At 42.6% G+C, this 12,187-nt stretch overlaps 1 pseudogene; it reads right to left on the reverse strand.

Annotated features, from left to right (window-relative positions):
- Positions 1-10,062: 10,062 nt before the first annotated feature.
- Positions 10,063-10,731, reverse strand: LOC134456410 (zinc finger protein ZFP2-like; annotated as a pseudogene).
- Between the last annotated feature and the right edge of the window lie 1,456 nt (positions 10,732-12,187).

Here is a 12,187-nt window from a genome sequence, read left to right on the forward strand (position 1 = left end):
GCTGATCTTAAATTACTTAAAACAACCTTTCTTGTAGATTCTGTAAATCATGTTACAGAAAAATGTTACATTATATTAAGCATAGGCCTATATAAAAATACCACACATTAGAAACACACTTATTAGAAAGCACTTACGTCAATTTACAATCATATTAAAAGACAAAGCCATAATCTGCCTGATGAAGATCCAGGGTTCAGTGTTGCTTTGTAAATAATAAAGTAAATTTTTTGGAGTCAATTGGCAGTGTGCAGACCTACCTCCGGCTCCTTCAACTGTCTGACAAAGTGTTTTTGGATGTGCGCGCCCACACAAAACAACAAAACCATAATCAGTCATAACAACTGTGTCATAACAATTGTCACAATCAAATGACACAGTTGACAGAGGGGGAACACAGTTGATGGCCATTTTTAGAGTATTGTACTAACTTCAGACTTCAGAGCTTTCACCACAAGACCTTAATCAATTCAGTTTTAGAATTTAGAATCAATTTAGTTTTATAGCTTTCATCTGTATGCTTGCACATACAACATCTCATCATGTTCTTAGGAATATATTCAAAACACAGTCGACAGACAATTTTCCCTCTCTAAAGCCCTATTCCGACGGTTTACATGAAGTTAAACATGTATTGCTCTACGAATAGCGAATATGTGACCATCTCTCATTGATCTTCATTGTTTTTCATTGTGCTGCTTTCCATGATTACAATGACCCTAAACATACACCTAAGGCCAAAGTTGATTTTCTGGAGAGATGAGAGTAATTCAGTGATTAAGTATGACATCTGATCTGCGTATTTGAAGTGTTTTGAAGTGACTTATCTGCTCATTTTCACATTATGTTCGATAGGCGACAAAACTTTTGTCTTGTGAAAATCTGCCCTGTCTGTGTTCAATAAAGGGTCAATCTTTCTTTGGCTCATGAAATGTATTTTTGTACATACATTTTCATTCAGGAGGGTTGTAGCTTTCATATGAGTGACTTCTAAAGCCAAGTGATTAATTGAAAGTCAGGATATTAGCTGTTATTCCAAACAGATGGAAAGGCGACAACTCTTTTGGGGACGGGTATATAGACAGTGGAAATAAAACGGTGATATATTGTTGACTTACATTTTGCATTAGATCCGCCATCACTGTGCTGTCCAACGTCTTCTTCCTTCACTTCTTCCTTGATATCGTTGGTGTTTACGAAATCTTGACCAGAAGTAGTAGGCGAGTCTTCCGTTTCAGTTTTGATGTTTTGTGGCAATTCAGGCTTCACATCCACAAAGTAAGAGTATAAGAAATCATCAAAATCCTCTTCTTTTGTCTCCTCTTTCACATATTTAGCAGGCTTTGATGACATTTTAGTTCTGCTTTGGCTGAGCCAGACCTTGCAGACCACAGTCCCTTTTTTAAGGTTAATTCTCAACTGTGTGTTTTACTAAAGTCACAATGTACGATAATAGTGAGAAGACCATCACAGGATTCCTCAACACTAGTTTCACTGCTCCAAGCTGCAAGAGATGGCCTACTGACTGACTGCCTGTGGTGCTTATCATGGCCTAATACTGTAGACCCCATTCTGTAGAAACTAGATACGCAAAGCATTGTGGGAATGAATCCCATGTGTATGGATGCCATTCACACCTCTGGTGGTGCTCAAGTCGTCAGCACAGCCATCAGGGGGTTGGGTGGAGAGGTGAAGGTTCGCACAGTCGTTGAGGGGGGGTTGGGTGGAGGGGTTAATTTAGGGGGGAGGGATGATCTAAAGTCATAGTCATACAGTGGGTATGTGAAAAGAACACAACAGGGTCAACTCTGAAATATACAGTAGAATTGCACTGAGAAAGACGAGAAAGATTTCCTCTGCTGTCCAGTAGGATACAGCTGAGAGGGGGCAGTGCTTAGTTGCCATTACCATAGGGGGGCATTTGTCCATTTAAAGGGGGTGTTGTCAGCAAGCTCTAAATTAACACCAGCCAACCAGCCAAATGCTGGTGAAATTTCAGCTTGGCTGCTAGAAAAGACAAACTTACGAGACACTTTAACTCATTAGTGAGTTTTTGTTTAGCTTGTAAGATTAGCATCTACTAGCCAATTTGGCTGGTGATGAAAAAAGTTAATTTAGAACGCTGGTTCTCACACTATATCGTCACATGGCCACAAATTACCGATCTATAATCTCTAACGTTTGTTGTGCCGTCACGATACAGCTCGGTTTTTCGTGGTTGGGCTACTCTTCTGCGGCCAATGCATTTGAATGGGCTGTCCCACTCGTGGTTAATTTGCGGTTGATGGCTCAATTCCGACAGAAAATTGATTAGGGAAAGATTATTAGTGAAGGGATAGGCCCTACATGAGCATGTAGGCTATGCCCCATCACACTGTGAAGTAAATCAAATTAAGCTGGACAGTGTGTTTTCCAATGCAATGTTTGCTTTTCTACGAGAAATCACCTGGAGGCTTGATAGGTCCATCAATCGTAAATCAACCACGAGTCGGACAGCCCATTCAAATGCATTGGCCGCAGAAGAGTGGAAAACAGGGCGTTATCGTGATGGCACCACTACCACCATTATAGATTATTGAATTTTGTGGACACACGACGCATCCCGCGCAATAGGTTTGTTAAAAAAAAGGTTGAGAACAACTGTTGTCTGAGTACCCTCTATAGTGGTTATATCAAGGGCCAAAAGCTCCCTTGATGCACCACTAATTAAGGACCATTGGAATGTAAACTAGTCAGGCAAAGGCTCATGGGAACTAGTCCCTTGTGTATGGACATCATTCACACATCTGATGGTGCTCAGTTGAACATAGCCATTGGGGGTTTGTTCTCTCTTCTCTTAGTTTTCATCTATGGACAGAGAATCTGTAACGAGTGAGAAAAGACAGCGACTGACTCAACGTCATCGTTGACTCGCAAACTGACACCAAGATTGGAAAAATGCGATCATTATTAGAACAATTGCATAGCCAACCCTTTAGTCATTTAACTACATGTTCACTGTTGTGTTAAAATAAAATAAATGAGAAATAGATAGGGCCTAAATAAACATATGGGAGAAGGTGCAAATGGGATGTTTAAATCCTGCCTGCAAGCTCTGGCTCAACCAAGAACTTTACAACTGCTGCAGCAACTCCATACGGCGGGTAGTAGAGAAGTTAAGCCCAAGAAATAGGCCGCTACTAGTATGTAATTTAAGGTTAGGTATATCTACAGTTATGTTCATAAAAATAGTAGTGCCTTCTTAAGAATGAGAAAATGAGTAATGAGTAAATTATTCAAATGAATTGCACTTTACTGTAATGACCAAAAAATGCTTGAGGACACTGTGCATCCCCTTCAATTTTAAACAAAAAAAAAATGGTAAAAGCAATTCCATTTCAAATATTAGTTTAGGATGCTCAGCAAAGGTGAATTGACAATAATTTGTTAGTTTGTACAGAAATGTAAGCCTGTGGCGTTAAGTTCTGCTAGGAAGACGAGACGGTAACTCACACTCATCACTGCCCTTAATTATCCAATCATAGCTCCCTGCTGGGGAATCCCGCCACGTCACTCGCTTATCCTCAGCTTTCAGCCAATAGGATGTCTACTCCTTGGTTTTAAAAGTTTTTGTCTGTTTCCGCTCTTTGCTACTCAGCGTAAGCAGACGCCGACGCCCCACCTCCATCCCCTTCAACCTCCATTTCCTGGACCCAGTCTCCTTCAACCTCTGTCTCCTTGGACCTCATCTCCTTCAACCTCCATCTCCTTGGACCCCGTCTCCTTCAACCCAGTCTCCCCGGACCGCATCTCCTGCAACCTTCGTCTCCTTGGATCCCATCTCCTTCAACCTACGTCTCCCGACGTCCTGTTTCCCTGGTCCGCTTCAGCCTCCTTCAGCCTTATCCCTATGAGCCATCGTCACCAGTTGGTCCCTGTCCTGTAATGGGGGTAGGCTTCGCCCCTGCCTCATCATCGGCAGGATATGAGCCCCCCGTTTTACAAATTATATTTCTGCAGGTCGGGGACCTGCGCCAAAGAGAAATGTTGCCTCCCTGTGTATTAATAAATACATTTCATTTCATTTTGTCTATTGAGTCTTCTATGGTAGAAATGTAAGCTGTGGCGTGAAGTCCTGGTAGGAAGACGAGACAGTACCTCACTTTCATCTTATTTGTCAATCGAGTCTTCTATGGTAGGACAGAGTTTCCAAAGACAGATGTCAACACTGTTTTTAGATGCGTCCCAGCATCTCTATAAGAGGGTCTGTCTGTCCGTCCGTCCGTCCGTCTGAAACGCATTCCTGAAACGCATTCCTTCAATTGTTCCTTACTGTGGCCACAAGGCGGCAGAGTTGCCATTTTGGACCGGAGCGAATGCGTGCAAGCCAATTGTTCCTTACTGTGGCCACAAGGCGGCAGAGTTGCCATTTTGGACCGGAGCGAATGCGTGCAAGCCAGAACATATTACCAAACAGGCAAGACGGCTGATGGCATTGTGAGACAACTGAGGGGGGCATTCAATTTTCGCCATTGTTTTGCGTTTGGACAATGGGAGGCAACTTTATTTTGATTCGTCAGAAACTCGCGGAAATGAACGATTTAGAAGTCGGCAGGCAGTTTTTGACACAGATGTTTGTGCTCGGATACAGAGGCGTTTGCATTGCATAACGCTCCACGGCATGGAACCGTAATTAGTTGACAGGCGACCCGCAGCGCATACAACTCTTCCTCTAAACGTTGACCTGTAACATTTGGTTATAGCTTTTCTCCTTTCAAAACATTCACATTTTCCTTTGTGCGGGCGTTTGCATTGCATAACGCTCCACGACATGGAACTGTAATTAGTTGACAGGCGACCCGCAGCGCAGCTCTTCCTCTAAACGTGGACCTGTAACATTTGGTTAGCTTTTTTTTCTTTCATAACATTCACATTTTCCTCCGCTTTTCTCCAGTTCACAAACTCGGGTTCAGAGGTCTGTGTGTAGCCTACGAGCCTCCCTTTTAATATTCCCAGCGAGTTTACTTCTGCCTTTTCAGTAGTCAGTTTGCGCTGCGCACTGGAGCATGGTGCTCGAACTACAAGTAGACAGCTGGGCCATTTGACATACGGTGTGTTAGTACTCGTAGCCTACAGGGAGGTTCTTTCGTTGGCGGGCTCGTACCCCACAGGTGCTTTTCGCTGCGCTCAGAGAGAGCACAGGACATAACGCGTCTTTCGTAATTGCTTTGTAGTCGTTTGAATTTGGTAAACTCTGGCACGGGAGCTCACTGATTTGTGCCTTGACGGTGAAGCTGGTTTTGAAAAATAAGCGCATAATTCACCTAAAAGGTGAACCCATAAGCACATGATTCATCCAAACGATTTTATTTATTTATTATTTGTCGATGTTTAGATTCTTTACCACATGCACATGATGCTGAAATGGCGTGATACTAAAAGTTGATACTAATAAATGTCTGGTCATTTGTAATGTAGCCTACTTCATCTATGTGAAATTTGAAATCATATGGTTCTTTTCCAAATCCAAGAATGATAAGCTTATTATAGCCTAAACTGCAAAAAATAAAGCCACGTCTTGCCATTTTGCTGCCTGCCACATTATTTGGAGTGTCCATGATGACCAATAAACAAAAAGTACATCCTCAGGGGGGCGTTGACAGTTTAGGAGGAGGCCAGGGGGGTGTTTGGGGGAAAAAAATTGCATTGTTGGAACTGGCATAGAGGGACGCATCTGTTGTCCACCTGTCGGCCTTGTTTTAACATGACATTTCTCCACTTTCTATGAAATACTTTGAAATTGAATTACTTTTCAATATTTTTTGCATTGCAAAAGATTAACTAAGATAGACTCTGTGTATCCTGGTGCCCCAAGGTTCATCGCTAACTGTAAGGCTCTAACGCATCACTGTGAACTGTATGCCAGAGTTCAATGGCCTGCACTGACTACCAGGAAACCCATTCACTGGTACACATTCATATACAAGGCAATACTTGAACTACTGCCACCCTGTATCTGCAGCCTATTAAAAGATTTTCAATCAGATATAATTATGTGATTAAAATGTGATTAATGGCGAGGTAACTCAGGCATATATGTGATTAATCGTGACAAAAAAGTTTAATCGATTGAAGCACTAGTAGAAATATATATATAAAGACTTTGTATAAAACACATGTCATGTGGTGGGATTGGTTATTGAATCGTGTGCATGCATGTACTGTATGATTGGTGTGGGACACTGTTATTTGTGGGCTGATGGTGAACTTACAGCTGTCACTTATCATGGACTAATGGACAGCAAATTAGGTGATGGGACTGGACTACGGGGCGGTGGCTGATTGGCCAGGAGGGAAAGGGAATTCCTTTTTTTATAGGGTGAATGCGGCAGGATCGAGAGGCCGGAGGGAACCCCCATGACGTCATCGCGGCGATCAGCTGAGCGGAGCAGGACCGGCGGCTGGCGTGTTGTATTGATATGCGTGTGGTCACGCCAACTAAAGGAAAGTGATTTCGCCATTTATTCAGTTTGTGTGACTGGGCCAATGCTGGGCTGGCTATGCCCTGAAAGCTCTGTTCTTGTTGAAGGCGATCGACTGCGGCTGGACGCGTGATGGAGCAGCGCGCCGGAGCAGAGGGAGATCGGAGAGGATGATGCGGAAATCATGATATGCGTGTTACACGCCAGCCAAAGGAAAGTACCCATTGCCTGGCCTGATATGCTGTGTGTGTGTGGGTCAATGGGAGTTTAGCTCTGCGCTGATTTGGGGTTCTCTTTACTGCTTGCCAGGGAGTCTGCTGCGCCTGGGAGTCGGAGTGACTGGAACCAGGAAGTGGACTGTCGGGGTCCTGGGTTTACCTGCCGTAGCCTACCTGTGACTGAGGACGGGACTGTTCACTGGACTGCACTGGGACGTCGTGGAACTCAAGGGGGGGATTTTGTTTTGTTGTTTTGTTGTTTTGTTTTCTTTTGGTCGGCGAGGGGCGATCCGCCGACCAACTTATTTTTCCTTGGACTTGGGTACGGGAGATCACTGCGCTCGAGGTGGCGCAGCGTTCGTGGGTAAGCAAAACTTCCCTCTATTTACGCCCGGGTCAACTTTGCCTGATTAGGCTCCTTTATGGTGCACAGTGAGTGCAGTCCCAAGGACGGAGAGACTCAATCGCGTTTTACTTTTGTGTTTGGATTTTGTGTTGGATTTATTTTTGTAGTGGAATATCGTGTAGTGCTGTGCCTTGAAACATTGTACCACGTTCTGATGTGTTATCCTGTGTGGGCATCTCAAGTGTGCAGTGTTTATGCCCAGGAGTGATTTACGTTTATTTTCCTTGTGTGATTATTTTTGCCTTTTGTGTTCGTTTGATTTGCTTTCGGGTTCTCTCTGCTTTGAGTGCTGTAGTCAGTGTGCAACTCTGTATCTCTGGGCCGTTGGGGGGGAGAGCTTGTCACCTGCGTCTGTCTGCTGCCTTATTGAACTGCTTTGAGTTGCTTGTGCATCTCCCCGTACTTCTGTAAATAAACTTCTAAAACGTTATCCTGCTTGGTGCCTGTGTTTTTGAGAGGTCCAACCTGTGGCGTTGTTACACACATCGACCCGACACACACAAAAATACAGAACATAAAAATAAACAGGCTACCATAAATCAAAGCAAAATGCACAAACTTTAACTAGCCAAAGGCTCACAATAATAGTTCAAAAGTACAAACTCATACAGCAGAGTTATTTACAGAGCAATGAGACTGGCATCATTATGAACAGTACCTGCACACTCAGGCGGAGCATACCACAGTGCACACAATGCAGGGGTGTTCCAGGCATTTACACAATATTCCTAAATAACACTTTCTAAAATGGTGCCACACATACATAGATACTTGTAATAACCCATTATCATTATGGGTGATATGATGACCCATAGGTAACATGGGTTCTGTGACAAAATTATGACACAGCTAAAGGTTGCAATTCCGGTGCAAGGTTGGTGTTTTATTCGCAGTCCAAGTGAGCAAATAACAAGATAAAACAAAAGAAAGTTGAAGTTTTCAAAATGTTACAAGCCTATGAAATTAATAAAATAAAAGACAAAATGTAAGTAGAAAACAAAACTTACTCGTCTGAAGAACAAAGAGCACAGCTCAGGACCACAAACCAGACTGCTATTAAAATGGGCAGAGAGAGAGAGAGAGCTAACTCCTTCTGAGGGATTAAATACCAACTGGTCCCTCTCCTTACCATTAGCCCTGAGTGCTGCGAAGATAAACAAACAGGTGTGCTTCACTTCAGCTAGCACAGACTAGTGAATCAGCCGATCCGCATATACATTACATTTACAATTAGCAGACGCCTTTGACCAATGCTGAGTGGCATATTGGGTCAGGTACGGTCTGATCTTTTTCATATTGAACAGTGAGAAATGGCATGAAAAGAGGCTGTGGTCAGAGAATGATAGATGTTCAGTTTTAGCGAGGTTTAGCTGAAGGTGATGTTCCTTCATCCATGTGGACAATACGGAGAGGCAGGCTGAGAGTAGTTTTTTATGGAGAGGACAGAAACTTTGTGTGTCAACGTAAGTAGTTTGCAGAACGCCGGCATGGCAAAATAATGAAATTAATTCATGTAATCAGAGCCTTAGTCTGACAGCCACTTATGGAAATGTTCACCACTACACCATGTTTTCTCCATGTTTAGATAATGGCACTCTCTGTTGTTCTCTTACGTCCCAATGGTTTAGAAATGGCTTTATAACCTTTAGCAGATGGAGACATCAATTTACCTTTATTATAATCTGTCCATAAATGTTGATGCATAGCAGCATGATGTCATGGGTGAGATATGGTCTACTACACATGGTCAAACAGGTTCCATTCAAATTATCCCTTGAATGTTAATGTCTGGTAGAAGTCAGATCTGGGTAGCTGTGAAAAATAACTTGGTTGTGCGCAACAATATGATTAGTGAAAGTGAAAGCCGATTGGAAAACTCCAACTCCCATTGTCATTGTGACACAGCACTCCATAGCACACAAGTGTCCACAGCACACTGCACACAATGAAATTGCATCTATGCCTCACCCGTGCAAGGGGACAGCCCCCAATGGCGCCCCAAAGGAACAGTTTGGAGGGACAGTACCATGCTCAGGGTACCTCAGTCATGGAGGAGGATGGGGGAGAGCACTGGTCAATTACTCCCCCCCACCAACCTGGCGGGTCAGGAGTCGAACCGGCAACCTAAGGGTTACAAGTCTGACGCCCTAACTGCTTACCCCTGACCGCAGTCTGCAGTTAACCATTTAATTCATTATCATGTTTCTACTAAATACATCAACATGCCTTTGAAACCTGCACAAATCCTCTGGTGTTTCTTGAAGTGGACTGTTTGGCTTAAAACTCTTTCCTCATTGAGAGCACTTAAAGGGGCTTTTTCTCTTGAATGTATTCTGTGTCAGTTTTAAGCTGAACTTGTGGTGAAAGCTTTTACCACATTCAGAATAATAAAGTGGATTTTTCCAACAGTCAGATCACGGAAATGGTTTTCCCTCAGAATGGACCACCAAATTTTCCTTGAGATCATTTACTCAAATGAAACCCTTTCCTCAGTTAGATCACTCAAATACTGCTTCACGTGAATGGATGACCTGGTGTTTCTTGCGATATCCGATTCTGCTAAATCAGTCAGAGCACTGAAATGGTTTCCGCCATGAATTAACTGTTTGGTGTTTCTTGAGGTGGACCATTCGACTAAAACTCTTTTCACGCTCAGAACATAGAAATAGTTTTCCACCAGAGTGGATCCTCTTGTGTCTCTTGAGGATGCCAATTACATTAAAACCTCCTCCTCAGTCACAACACTGAAATGGTTTTTCACCCAAATATGTCATCTGGTGTACATTGAGACGTCCGATTTCACTAAAACATTTTCAATCCGAGCACTGAAATTGTATTTCACCTGAATGAACCACCCGGTGTGCCTTGAGGTATCCCATTCGACTAAAACTTTTTCCATAATTACAGCACTAACATTTTTTCAGATTTTATTTCACCCGAGTATGGCATCTGATGTCTCTTCAGACTGCCCATTTGACTAAAACTCTTTTCCACAATCAGAACATTGAAATGGTTTTACACCTGAGTGTGTCATCTGATGTCTCTTGAGATGACACATTTTACTAAAACTCTTTCCACAATCAGAGCATTAATAGGGTTTTTCCCCTGAATGGATCCTCTTGTGTCTCTTGAGGTCTTGAGTGAGACTGAAACGCTTTCCACAATCAGAGCACTGAAATGGTTTTTCTGCAGAGTGTCTCATCTGGTGTTGTTGGAGATATCTCATTTGACTAAAACTCTTTCCACAATATGAACATTGAAATGATTTTACACCCGAGTGTGTCTTCCGGTGTACCTTGAGATTAGACATTTGACTAAAACTCTTTCCACAATCAGAGCATTGAAATGGTTTTTCCCCTGAATGGATCCTCTTGTGTCTGTTGAGGTCGTGAGTGCTACTAAAACACTTTCCACAATCAGAGCACTGAAATGGTTTTCCCCCAGAGTGGATCATCCGGTGTTGGCGGAGATGGCTCATTTGACTAAAACTCTTTCCACAATCAGAACATTGAAATGGTTTTTCCCCTGAATGGATCCTCTTGTGTCTCTTGAAGTTACCAGTGTGACTAAAACTCTTTCCACAATCAGAGCACTGAAATGGTTTTCCCTCTGAGTGGATCACCTGGTGTTTCTTGAGAGCTCCCATCTTAAGAAAACTCTTTTCACAATGGGGGCACTGAAAGTTGTGCATTCGTTGATTATCTCTTCTTTCTGTGCATCTGTTTTCATCCGTGTGTGGTCTTCCATCAGACTGGATCCTTTCAACATCCCCTACAACATAAAAAATACATTTTAAGACAAAATGGAGAGCTCTTTTACAAAATGACTTAAACATGAGACCGTATCTATTGGCTTTCACCATACAGTATTTTAGGGGTTTTTTTCCCTAAAAAAACGCTACAACGCTACAACCTAATGGACTTAATGATGACTTTGATTTAGCATGTTTCCTATAATGAATAATTTCTGCGGTATTTTGTCCAATGATGATGGTGTTACCATCAGTACTCTTTTTCCTTTTTTTTCTCTCTTTACATTTATTATTAGTACTATGATTATTGTTATTATTTTCTTTGTTTTTCAGCATTACCCCTTTTCAATTTTTTATTTTATTTTGTGTTTTGTTTCCTTATACTCTCCCCCTTATAGTAGGCCATGACTGCATTTTGCCGGTTATCTATGACAGGTATCTACTGGTAGGATGTCTCCATCCACCTGTCCATCAACTTGTATCCAAGCTAGGTTGAACCAGAGGTACTCTAACCAGAGATACAACACTCGGCGGCCATCTTGGCTACGCGTCGGGGCTTCTAATTCAGATTAGTAAGACTTTCGTGAATGGGGAGTTAATGGGGAAATCAAAAGTGGGACAACTAAACGGTACAAATCTCATATGGTTGAAATCGCGGTGAAAAACTGGTTCTTTAGGCAGTCTTAGAATGACCGCATACATGAAAGAAACACTTTAAAACAGCGTTTTTCTTTATGCTATTTTTGAACTGCGCATGCGCAACATTTCACGACAACGTTCTGTTTTGCGGCCGGCGGTGGGAGCAAGTTCCGTCGACTTCACCTCTTCCGGCCGGCTGTCAAACGGGCATCCATTCCAGTCATCGTACAGAAAAGAATACTGGGTTTATTTTCTGATAGCCTAAGCAGTAAGCACATAGCACAATAATAATAATAAAAATAGGCTATTGAATAAATTACTTATGTAGCCTGCCTCAAAATTGGTGTTTTAAATTGTGATAAGATGTTGTTGCCTATAAACTGACCACTATGACCAACGGTGAAAAATATAAGTGAAAAGGCAAAACGGATAAAAGTTGAATGTCTTGCAGACTTGCTCCCGTTTTCTTAGCCTACTTATTTTTCAACCATAAGAAAAACCACAACGGGTGTGCACATGTCTATGCACGGCTGTTTTTGTTTCCGTGATTATCTGTCCCTTTGTCCTGCACCTGCGTTTTGGATGGGCGCAGAAAGGTGATTAATGGTCGATTTGCGCACTCTGCTAAATTCACCATGACTTCCAGGTGGTTTTCCTACACAGAAAACTAAGAACTCTCCATGTTGCTAGCATAGGCCTACATAGGCGACAC

Source organism: Engraulis encrasicolus, chromosome 10, assembly GCF_034702125.1.
Source record: "Engraulis encrasicolus isolate BLACKSEA-1 chromosome 10, IST_EnEncr_1.0, whole genome shotgun sequence".
Classification (NCBI taxonomy): Eukaryota; Metazoa; Chordata; class Actinopteri; order Clupeiformes; family Engraulidae; genus Engraulis; species Engraulis encrasicolus.